This window comes from Ursus arctos, unplaced genomic scaffold, assembly GCF_023065955.2.
Source record: "Ursus arctos isolate Adak ecotype North America unplaced genomic scaffold, UrsArc2.0 scaffold_25, whole genome shotgun sequence".
Taxonomy (NCBI): domain Eukaryota; kingdom Metazoa; phylum Chordata; class Mammalia; order Carnivora; family Ursidae; genus Ursus; species Ursus arctos.
Window position 1 is genome coordinate 25,763,067 of NW_026622930.1, and position 12,319 is coordinate 25,775,385.

Genomic DNA, 12,319 nt, shown 5'->3' on the forward strand with positions numbered 1-12,319 from the left:
CCTCGAGGTGGTATACGGCACTCTCACCCACATTCCATTGGTCAGAACTCACCCGTGGCCCCACGCAATTGCAAGAGAGCCTGGGAATGTAGTCTAGCTATGTGCCCAGGAGGAAAGAAAGCGGGGCTGGGGAATACCCAGCAATAACCTGAAACTAAGGGCTCTCAGCCTGCAGTGCTCAGTCTACAGCCTAACTCCCCACAGGGTCCCACACCCTGAAGAATTTCAGCCTTCTGTCCAACCACACAGCCCAACCTCAGCTGTTCAACTTACTCCTGAGTATCAGCTTAATGACATGGACCCCTACACAACTGCTAGCCTTCATTCATTCAACAAACGTTTATTGAGCACCTAGCGTGTGCTAGTCATGGTGCTCTATGCCAGAGACCCTCACCACCTCAAGCCCAAACTACCATGACCGCTGCCAAATGCATCTCCTTGGATTCCCTCCCTCCAACGTACACTGCACACCGTCTCGACTTTATTTAATTCTAATGGAAAAACAAAACACGTTCTGCCAGTCATGGATTCAGGAAAATCTTTTATCACTGTTCATTGCCTATAAAATTCAATTCAGTACAATAAACATTGTCTTAGCATCTGCTGTGCACCAGATTCTGGGACCACCACAGTGAGCAAGCTGGATCCTTTCCCTCAAGGACCTGGCTTCCCGTCCCTAAGAGGAAGTAGACAAATTAGAGGCAAGGAAACGAAAGAGGCCCCATCTTTTGACCAAGGGAGGTTGACATCTATTGTTTCCACCTACCCGGTAATCCACTTCCCTTTACTCTGGCAACAGCACTCTGCTTTTCCATTGGGGAACCTCTTAGTGTGGGTTCCTGCAAGAGCAGACTCTGGGCGAGCAGATTCCAGGGTGAGCGGTTTCCTTCAGAGGTGATCTCAGGAAACACCCCAGGGAAGTAGGCAGGTGAGGCGGGAAAGGGAAAGAACTCAATAAAGAGCGCGCTAGCATTCAAGTGACTGCTTGGGCAACTGAAATGTAATCCCACTGGGGAACTCTGAGAAACATTATGGAACAAGAACCTCAGAGTTTTCCACCCAAGAGACAAGAGGGCTGGAGTGTGTATGCACCAACTCCATTAGTCATTGGTAGAGGACTGCTCTTAGGAAGTGTTCATTCCCTGGCACTTCTGGCCGGTCTTGAATGTGTGGAGGTGGGGCTCTGGTGGTCACGGAAAGCCCTTAGGCAAAGAGAAGCAGGTGTTAGCTGGAAATTGAGCCAACATCCACCAAAATGGGAAGGGCCGAGGGAATAAGGATGAGACACCAATAGTATCTGCTATAGCCACCATCCTTCCCCATGGTCATGGGCCCTCTTGGGCCATGTCACTGGTCAGTGAGAGACCCCATATTTCCCTGGTCAGAGTTCTAGTTCTGATGGGGGTAGGGAGTGGTTGCTCATGACCCAGGAGAGCCAATCAACAAGACTCAGCCCTGAGAATTCTGAGAATCCTGCTAGAAACATTGAGCAAGAGATTGCTGAACCAGGATGATGTAAGCCTGGAGTTGCCAGGAACCGCCACATGGAGAAGGCCTGCTGGAAAGTGAAACCAACACACATGAACCCAGAGCTGAGTCCTGACAACAGCTGAGCACCCGGATCTAGCCGTATCTCAAACTCATGCCTTGGGCTTTTTAATGAGATGAAACAATAAATTCCCTTTCTCTTAAGTTAATTTGAAGTGGATTTCTATCACTGGAAACAAAAGTAGTCCTGATTAATACGTGGGGCAATCAAGATTCTCCAAAACATGGTCCCAGTTCAAGTTTCTCCTGTGATCTCCCACAATTCTTCAACTCATCCCTGCACTGCTTCTAGGCTCATAACCGACCACTCCTCCGATGGATTGTGTTGACATACACACGCCCCACCTACTCCGAGCAACGCTCACCTCACGCCCACACTCCAGCACTCTGTCTAAATCCTACCCATTATTCAAGGCCCAGTTCCTGTCCTGCCATCTACAAAAAGCCGTCCTGACCACCCAAACCACAGCTCTCCTCTGAGCAACTTGACTACCATTGTCCACCCCAGTCATTTGGTGCTTTTCATAACACGGCGATTTCTATAAGGTCAATGTGAGTATGTATGTTTGCTGGCTCCCCATGAAGACCAGCAGCCTTGGGTTGAACTTTTAGTGTCTTTCAGAAGGCCCGTAATGGACTAGTATTGTAGTATGCAAAACAATACCCTGGTGACTCAAATCTCTTTTTGGAAGGATCTTAAAAATAAATGAATGGTGGTGACTGCTGTGTGAAGAATCTAGAACACGAGCATTTCTTACTTCTCCATTTTGCCTAAGACCAACTGAGCATAATTCTACTGAGGGAGGCCCGCCAGGGAATCCATCACTTCACCCACACTGTGGGGCACTTTTTTCACACTGCTTTTTCCTGAGTAGCCCAGGCCACAGCTCCCAGAGCCCTTGCAGCCAATCTCCATCATTCCTTACTTCTTGAAAGGCTTTGCATAATTTCTTCATGTTTTAAGGATATTCACTTCATTCATTCATTCATTGTGTGTGTGCATGTGTCTATGTGTGTGCCTGTGTGTAGATATTTCCCAGCTTCCCTTGCTGCTGGGCACAGACATGTGGCTTAGATTTTGCCACTTAGATGCACGCCCTTGAGACCATGATTTGGACCAGGAGGACAGGCACACATCTGGTGGGTCCAACAGGTGGCCGGAACCTCAGGTTTGCCAGGTTAGAGGTGGCGGGAGCCGTGACTCCCCGCCCACCCAATCCTACGGCGTGGCTCTGGGAGGTGTGTGTAGACGTTGCGGCCTGCAGCCTGCCCCTCTGGCTTTGGTTAGAATTCTGCGAGCTTCCCAGCGTCCTCAGCTAGATCCCTTCCCGCTTGAGAGTAGCTACCGTGAACTCTGTGGTCCGCAACCGTGCACTCTAACCGATGCCGCCCCGACTGGCTTTCCGCACAGCCCGTGTATGAATCGAAGTTATGTGGCCTCCTCTGGCCGGCAGCCAGCTTCAGTTCTTCCAGAGGTCAACATCCCTGGAGCTTTTGGATTTATCTGCTATTTCACTCTTGGAAAGAAGGGAAGGGGTTGAGCAGCAAAACCAGATGGCCCTGGAAAATCTGCCCAGGTTCCTGGCATTCCGGAGGTTTTTCCTAGTCTGATTGGGGATTCTCCCGTTCACCCAAAAGGTGGCTTTTAGTTGACTAGAAGGCTTAGCTAAATAAATGTAAGATCACTTTATGTCTCCTACAGATTTGTATGACCCCGGAAATGCAAGAGTTGAAAAAAACAAAAAAAAGGGAAAAAAAAACCCCACCTCTCTCTCCCAGTGTGAGGCTGTCTCTGACTCTACTGACTGAGTTCCTCTGGTTCGGGTTCCTCTTGTTGGCTTCTGACTCAGCGAATTTTCCCCTGCTTTGGGCCTCTTGAAGACCTTTCTCAGCTCTCTCACCCTTGCTCCTGCATGGCTGCCTAAATCATATTTTCCCCCTGGAGTGCCTGGTAACTTCGCAATAAAACTCAACCATGTCTGCGAGGTCCGGGGGTCTGGGACTGGGGTTGGGCTGGTCTTCATCCTTCATAGATACCTTTTCTCTCCCTTCTGACCCGGACTCCTGAGGAAAACCTTTCCTTCCCCTGCTTCACACTCTCTACTCCAGCTAGGCCAAGAGTTCCCCAATCAGCAAGATGGGCTGCCTGTCCAATCTTCTTGGAGGGGTGCTGCTGGGGTGAGGGTAACAAGCCGTGGGGATTCCTCGATTCTTCTAGTGCAGAACCACATGCATGCATGGGGCCGCCGAAGATGCTCCACAGAAGTTCTCACCATCGCCGCGCTGGACGTTTGTTCATTCGCTAACACGTATTCCTTGGAGAAACTGTTCTGGACTGAAACCCTAGAAGAGGGCAGGCTGGGGATGGCTTGCCAGGGTCTGTCACAGATAGGCTTCTGTAGACAACTCTGGGCCAACAGCTTAAGGGGAAACAAGGTCTCAGGAGGCCCCTCCCTGCCCCCCGCTGTCTGATCATGTGACCCTCTTGGCTTCATTACAAGGACGTGCTGTTCCTCTTGGAGTGATGGCTCTATTGGGGAAGTGACTGTGTCATATCTGGGACAGGAAAAAAGCTATTTCAAGTCCTGAAGTAATCACTCAGTCAGTTAGCGCAGCCTTTTCAGGAACTGCCTGGACAGTGGAGAAAGACCCGTCCTGAGGGAGGGTAACCAGAAGCCAATGTTATATGGCAAAGGCAGACCACCCGGAAGGGAGAAGAGGGGCTGGGGTTGCCTACATCCCTCCTCCACTGAGACACATTTCTGGACAGCTATGAAGTGATGACAGGTGGGAAGCAATATACATGACCCCCAAACCGACATGCAGGGGCCTCTCCACACTTCTAGGCACAGGAAAGAATGGGAGCATCCTCATGGTCACAGTATCCTTGGGCTTCAAAAGCACGCTGAGCAACAGGATGGTACCTGAGGGCTGGGACGTTCTCTCCTGGCCCGGGTAGCATCCCCCATCTGTAATGAGAGATTTAAGACACCTCACTGGTATATTTCCTTCAGGAATCCTGGGAGTTAGACCCAAAATTTATCATTTCCTCACCACGAGGGTAGAAAGAGGGAAACACGGGTTACATTCAGAAAGCTCACAGGGGCGCCTGGGTGGCACAGTGGTTAAGCGTCTGCCTTCGGCTCAGGGCGTGATCCCGGCGTTCTAGGATCGAGCCCCACATCAGGCTCCTCCGCTATGAGCCTGCTTCTTCCTCTCCCACTCCCCCTGCTTGTGTTCCCTCTCTCACTGACTGTCTCTATCTCTGTCAAATAAATAAATAAAATCTTTAAAAAAAAAAAAAAGAAAGAAAAAAGAAAGCTCACGGACCCACATATAATGACCGGTCAGTAGAAACGAGAAGAGGGAAAAGCTTTATTTCTGGAAAGATTATCTATGTTTTCAGTGGCATGCATTTGACTGAACACTGTAGGTGTTCAACCTATATTTACTGGATGAATGGGTTCATGTTTATATGTAGAATTTTTACATTATTCCACATTCTCAATTTCCTCAAGAACAGAGGCTATAAATCTGTTTGAGTCTCAGGGTGGTAGAACGATTCTGAGTCTAGATTTCACTTCTCAACCATCATTAATCTATCATGTTAATTGTCCTTATTTGCCTGATAAATAAAAAAGAGACACAATGAAAGGGAGAAGGGTGATTTACTACAAGTCTGTAGAGCTCTGGGTTTACCTCCAGGAAGCCCTGGCCTCACCCAAGGGGTGTCTACATTATCATGCAAAATCAAAGAAAAATAACATTGCTCTCAGAAATTCTAGGGCAGCTGCTATTTTAAGCATCTAGGTTGGAGATGGTAGATATTTGGCATGCTTGCTACTGCTTTGTATTCTGTACCCATGACAGACATCACTAATCAATCACTATAACCCTATACCTAGAGTCCTTCCAGGCAGCCACTACCAATCAACTAGAATTCACACAGGAAAAGAAATCGACTTGTCACCCTTGCTTTGTGATACTTTTATCACATGATGGTTTGTGATACTTTTATATCCTAAATCTATCTGGAAATTCTCAGAATACTCTTTATAATAACAGTGAACACTGAAATTACAGAATTACAGATCTGAAAGGGACCGTAGAGATCATCTAGTTTAATTACGGATACAAGATGAGCCTGGAGCATCTTATAATGCAGATTGGGACGCTGAAGTCCAGAGAGGTTAGGCAACTTGCCCAAGGTCAGAGCATTAGCTAACGCCATTAACAATGCCTTACATTTGTATAAGGCGTCAGAGATAAAACAGTCCTTTTACGTGAAACGTCTCACGTGATCCTTAATTCATTCATCCCATATTTATTGAATTCCTATGGTGTGCTATGTATGATGCTGGAGATTCGGAAATCAGCAGTTAATAAAGAAAAAAAAAAGTTTGATTTCTTCATTCCAATTAGGTAAGGAGTCTTAAAATAGCCCCCTGACCTGGGCAAGACAGACACTAATCTCAATTTTTTAGGTACTAAGGGGGATGACGGTTAAGAGAGAACATGACACTGATTAAAAAAAAAAAAAACGGTAGTTCTGGAATTCACAAGATCCCTCAAGTTGCCACTTTTGAATGAGGTCACTACTGTGTGACATGCAGGGACCAACTTTGCATCAATCATTTCTTAATCCACTCACCCCCCATTTCAGATGGCACAGGGTATGAAGAAATGTTCCTGGATCTACCTCTCTATTCAGGAAAGGAGGGTGAATTTTTCCACCTGTTTAAACCATTTCAAAGGGGCTTTTTTTCTGCAGACCTGTGACCTCTGGCCCTGTAACCCACACAGGGTGGTGAGAAGAGCACAGACATGGGAATGCAGAGTCCTGAATCCTATCCCCCCCCCACCCTTTATGGCTCGAACCAGCTAGTTCATCTTGAACAAGTCACATCTCCTCTCTAAGCCTCAGTTTCCCCATCTATAAGGGAAATTGAGCTACGAGATCTCCAAGTCTCCTTCTCCCTGACATTTGACAATCCTGCCTGCCCAAGGAAGAGATACTCAGCTGTACTTCACCTCCTCCTTTGACTAGACATTGTATGTCACAGCCGTCTCTGCAGCCCAGACCCACCCAGCGAACAGCAGGTCCAGGGAAGGTGGCGTGGTCCAGCGAAGCCCAAAGTTCCCAGGTATACTCATGAGTCCAAATGATCGCGAGGCAACCAAGTCTTCCTCCACATGTCACGGTTTCTTCCTCCTTCGCGCAAAATAATGAACTGATCAAAGGTGAAGCCTCACGTGAAAATCCTTTGAAAATACGAAGCTGCACCCATCAAGAAGGGGGGGATGAGCTGACCCAAGCAATTTTCGGAAACAGTGTTTCGACAGGAATCCGTAAAGCTAAAAACAGAAGGAACTATACAAAAACGCTGTATTCTCATGAAAAATTTCTTTCATAGGGATATGGATTAGCAATTCTGAAACTACATGCAAAGTAAGGTTGAACAAGTAAGTGTATAAATTGTAGACAGCAGGAGCCGGGTTTGGCACTGTCCGCGAAAGGAAGGGCAATGAGGAAAGGCGGAAGGCCAGGACAAGCCCAGTGGTGCCGAATTCGAGTTGGAAGTACTGGTGTGAACTCATTTTTATTTAAGGATATCTAGAGACAGGTGTCAAAATACAGATATGTGCACATATGTTGGCCACTCTACATCCAGACACTTCCTAGCTGTGTGCACTGAGAGGGCAGAGAGCAATGACCCAGTAGCAAAGAGCACACCCAGCACTCAGAACTTGGTTTCCAAAGACCATCTTCCAATAATGGAACCAGGGCTCCCTGGAGAAAGAAAGGCAAGGAAAAGACAGGTGAGCGTGCAGCACCATAGAGTGCCGGAAAGTAAGATAATGGAAAAAACAAATGGGAGCCCATGAAAAAGACACAGGAGTGCACCTGAGAGAGATCCCAATGACCCAAGCTGGAACAATTTGAGCAACGATTTAAAAAAGTATTGCATTATAACTCAGATAATAAAATAAATATCTCTGAGTCCATACTGATATAAATAAAGAAGTGAATAAATAAAGAAATCATGGAGATGAGACAAGTCTTCTGTATAGAAGAATTTCAGGGGCGCCTGGGTGGCACAGCGGTTAAGCATCTGCCTTTGGCTCAGGGCGTGATCCCAGCGTTCTGGGTTCGAGCCCCACATCAGGCTCCTCTGCTATGAGCCTGCTTCTTCCTCTCCCACTCCCCCTGCTTGTGTTCCCTCTCTTGCTGGCTGTCTCTATCTCTGTTAAATAAATAAATAAAATCTTTAAAAAAAAAAAAAAAGAAGAAGAATTTCAGATTATACCTGTAGATTCTCCCCCCTCCAGGGAGTGGAGTTTCATTTCCCTCCCTTGCAGTAGGAGCTGGACTTAGTGATTCACTTCCAATCCGTAGAGTCTAGAAAGGGGAAAATGGTCATTTTACAGTGGCGAAAACTGGCAAAGCCACCTTACCCATGTGATCAAGGTTAACCTCACCACTAATTAGTCATGTTGATATCGTGTACTTCCTGATACAGCGTGAAAAGCAAGGGCACTTCACCCCTGCGGTATTCTTTCAGAAAATCCATAGCTCTGGTCTAACCATGAGAAAACTTCAGGCAAGCCTAAATCGAGGGACACTCAATAAAATACCTGAAAATGTCAAGGTCGTGAAAAAATAAGGAACAACAGAGAAACAAACCTTCACAGATCGCAGGAGGCATGGTGTGATACACTATCCTGAAACAGAGAAAGGACACGAGTGGGAAAACTGGGGGAATCCGAATAAAACCTGTAGTTTGGTTAATGGTTTTACACCAATGTTAAGTTCTCAGTAAAGTCACCCAGGGAGATGCTCTCTGTAAGGTAGGATTGTTACACCTGCATTTAGAGGTAAGGCTGGAATTCTAGAACACTAACAACAGGGTGACACAGGTGTCACAGTGGCCGGGAACCAGATATGTCACCGTGGGAAACGAATTCAAGGAGCCGATCAGGGTAAAGGGAGAGAGGCCTGGCTGAGAGCCGGCGCGGCAATGAGGATGGCGCGCGGAAAGCTGTCTGAGGCCTCCATGGGCCGGCTGATTTCTCAGTGATATTAACAGGCTTCCTGCGAGAAACCACTTCTGTTCACTCACTCAGTTCTTACCTCTAGGCAAAGTCATTCTCTGCAAAGCTGTTTCTCTGAAAGGGGCCTGGTTTGTGATCAGAGTCTATTGTCAGGGAGAGAGAAAGTTCCTTCTCCCACGCAAATGCCAGGCAGGGGATGGTGCCAAATGGTCACAGGACCCTCATTTTCTGCAACAGTGATCGCTTTGTGTAAAGGGGGCAGGATGCCAGGACCACTGCTGGGGACACTGCCTGCTGCCCAGCATTGCAGGGCCCCAAGCGTTTGGGGAATTTCAGACTGGGGCCAGGGGAAGAAAGAGAACTTCCCCACGTGATCCCCGCCATCTTCTGGGAGTCCTTGTCAGGGACATAATGGTGAGACCCAGCTCATTCCTGATGCTTAGATGCAGTGGGGACACCAGCAGCATAAGAGCAGAGCCCCTCTAGAAGGGGCAATGTTTAAAGCGAAGGCTCCTCTACAAGGGGTTACCAGAGCAGCCCAGCTTTTCAGAGAGAGGGGTTAATTCATTTAAGTGTCTAACTTTGGTAATTTGGTTTTGATAGAGATCTTGTTAAAGCTTGTCACTCACTCCCCCTGCCTGATTAAACAGAGCTTGCAAAATATAAATTAACCATTCCTGGGTAGTTGAAGGTCATTATGAGGAACATCAGTTATGCCACGGGCTGAGACACAGAAGTGCATTCAGTGTTTGGGACATTTGCTGAATGGGTGGTGATCTCAGCAATGGCCCTGAAATGTGCTTTTCTGGAAGAATCCCTGACATCAGCTTGTTTTTGCTGCAGAACAGCTCAGTGCCATATTCCCTCTTCTTCACAAAGGCAAAATAGAACATTGGCCCCAGAAGCTGCGTGATCTTGGCCAAGCGATGTCATGTCTTAGTGGCTCAGATTCTCCATCTATAAAATCAGGAATAATGTCGTGGAATCAGATTGTGCATGTTTAGAACATGCATGAGATGCATTGGGACAGTGGTAGGAACTGTGCCCACCCAGCCCATAAGGAGAGTTCTAGGTGTTCGTTATTTCTATTCCCCTCTGAAGACAAGTCCTCAGATCTGGTTTATCCCGTCTCTGGTCTCTGTCCCTTTGCGGTGTGCTCACCAACCTCCGAGAGCTGATGGGAAGCCACGCCCCTGAGACGGTCCCCTGGCTTCACGTGGCCACCAGCCTTGTGCCGATTCCAATCGATGCGGCTCACCTCCAGCCCAAGCCTTGTCTAGTAAGAAAGGGCAGAAAGAGATGTCAGGGTCCTCAGTGGACCGCAGGCCTCTTGCACCCCATCCCACGACGTCCCAGAAGGAAGCACCCTGCCAATGAGTGCTCAGGGCAGCGGCAACAGGCAGACTGGCCATTAAGTTACCGGGGCGTCTGGGAGGGGAACAGAGTCCCTGGTCTCCTTGGTGCGCTTCCACCCCAGATTGGAGGATAAGCGTTTGGCTGAGAGGGAACTAAGAAGCACCCCCCACCACCGCCCGCGAGAGCGGGAGCAGGGCCCAGAACTTCATCAGGATCTGGGGGCGCTGGGGGTGGGGGCTTGGAGCCGCTCAGAGCAGTCTTCAGTCGGGGTACTGTCTTGTCAGCTCCCATCGCCAGTTCCTCCAGAGCCCTCGAGGAAGGCACTCTGGGGCCTCGATGACCGCCTTTCCACCGCTGATATCACCCGCAGCGTTTCCAGCTGGGAGGAAGTCAGGCAGGACCGCACCCGCAGCAGCCGCGCCCTGCGCCCCAGGCCGGCCCCTGCCCCCGTCCCCGCCCCCGCCCCGGGGGCTCCACAGTCTCCCCGCGATTCACCGATTTCCCGAAACCCCAGGACCCGCTACTTCCGCAGGTCATCCCCGTGCTGCTCCCGCCCCCCAGCAGGGTCGCGGGCGGCCACAGCCAGGGAGGCCGCAGGGCGCTGGGGCGCGGTTTCTACCAGACCCTCGGCACAGGCGGGGGAGCCCTGCGCAGACCCAAGACTGGGGAGACCGGTGCCCCGCAGTACCCCTCCCACGCGAGGACCAACCCCTTCGTTCCTGCGGCCTGCTTTCTTCCTTGCCTTGGCGGATGCCACCCCGCAGACGCCACCGCCCGGCACCTGCTCGGCCCTGCCACCGCCCTGCTGGAGACTGCCCCGCCCTCGCTGCTGAGCCCTGCCCCTCAGGCCTTGGCAAAACGCTCCTTCCTTATCAATCCACGCAAACCTGCATACCTGCCCCTGCCCTCGCTCCACCGAGTGACTCACTGAAGGGCTGAGCAAGAGGCCAGGCAGGTTTGGGGGAGCCCCGCTCCTGGAAACCGCGAGGGGCAGAGGCAGTGCCCCTGACTGACACCTGGCGCGCTGCGGGTATTCGCGATTATTTTTACTCTTCTTTTTCCTTCTCAATATCAGCCTCTTTCCACCCACCTCCTTCTCTCTCTGGTCCTTTCTCCATCCCTTCTTCTGCCACTTTCTCTCTTTTGGGTGGTGGCCTCATGCCTGCCAGGGACACCCAGGAGGGCTGAGTGGCCTCTTGTCCTCCCTCCCCCGCCACAGCTTCTCCTGGCTAAATTCCCCCTAGTTTCTTCTCCACCTGGCTTGCCCGGTGTGGTCTTGTTAAGGAATTGCTACCTGAAATGCACTTCTCACGGTCATAGCGTTTTCTGGCAGACACGGCCCCGAAGTCTTCAAAATGCCCCCTTATGAATTCATGTTCATTTTGTTGGGTGTGATAATGAGAAGGCAGTTGTATTTTTAAGTCTTTATCTATTAGAGATATATTATTTGAAGTATTGGCAGACGAAATGCTGCCAGGGGAGAGGAGTGGGCTGGCGGGGGCGTGGCCAGGAGGGAATGACCTCCCGCTGAAGTTTCCTGGGAGTCACTGATGGGCGCCTGAGGGTTTATTATACCCCACTGTCTACTTTCTCCATAGTAGAAAGTTAAAAATAGTGCTCTGGCAATCAAAAAGAGAGAGAAATGAGTAAATAAACAAAGATTGTCAGAACGTTAATAATTATTGAAGCTAGGTGATGAATACACGTGGGTTCTTTGTATTATTTTCTCTGTTTTTTAAATATACTTAAAAGCTCCTATGATAAAAAAAAAAAAAAAGATAAAAAATTTAAAAGATGTCACCTTAGGGGCACCTGGGTGGCTCAGTCGGTTAAGCATCTGCCTTCGGCTCAGGTCCTGATCCCGGGATTGAGTCCTGCCTTGGGCTCCCTGCTCAGTGGGAAGCCTGTTTCTTCGTCTCCCTCTGCCTGTGGCTCCACCTGCTTGTGCTCTTCCTCTCTCTGTCAAATAAATAAAATCCTTAAAAAAAAAAAAAAAAAAAAAAAGATGTCATCTTATCATGGACTCTTCAACTGTGCAAATCTCCTGCACGTAGCATGCACTGCCTGCATGTTGGTGACAGGTGTTTTGTCAAAGGCTCCAAGTGCTACTACTCTCTTCTCTCTCAGACAAGCACACTGAAATGCTCTAGAAAATGCTCCAAGGACTTTCTTGGCTGGACAGTGCTGCTTTTATATCTCTGTGCCTTTGCACATGCTGTTCCCTCCATGTAAACTGCCCTTCCATGATCCACGCAGCCCTGGTCCCTCTTCCATCAGACTTTCTCGGCTTTGTGCCCCCACTGAACCTTGTACTTGCCTCTGTGTCATACCATTCACCTTGAATTCCAATATTTGTTTGTAT

General features: G+C 49.1%; 1 long non-coding RNA gene across 4 annotated transcripts; it reads right to left on the reverse strand.

Moving 5' to 3' along the window:
• Positions 1–225: 225 nt before the first annotated feature.
• On the reverse strand, positions 226–11,928 carry LOC123002162 (uncharacterized). Of its 4 annotated transcripts, none has more exons than XR_008961481.1 (7): positions 11,759–11,928; positions 9,767–9,877; positions 8,234–8,271; positions 7,857–7,948; positions 6,635–6,760; positions 767–4,517; positions 226–676 (listed from the first exon to the last, which is right to left on the reverse strand). It is a non-coding gene; the product is annotated as an uncharacterized LOC123002162 (long non-coding RNA). The 4 variants fall into 4 exon arrangements; XR_008961480.1 differs by having other exon boundaries at positions 8,234–9,558; XR_006411749.2 differs by lacking the exon at positions 8,234–8,271.
• Positions 11,929–12,319: the final 391 nt, after the last annotated feature.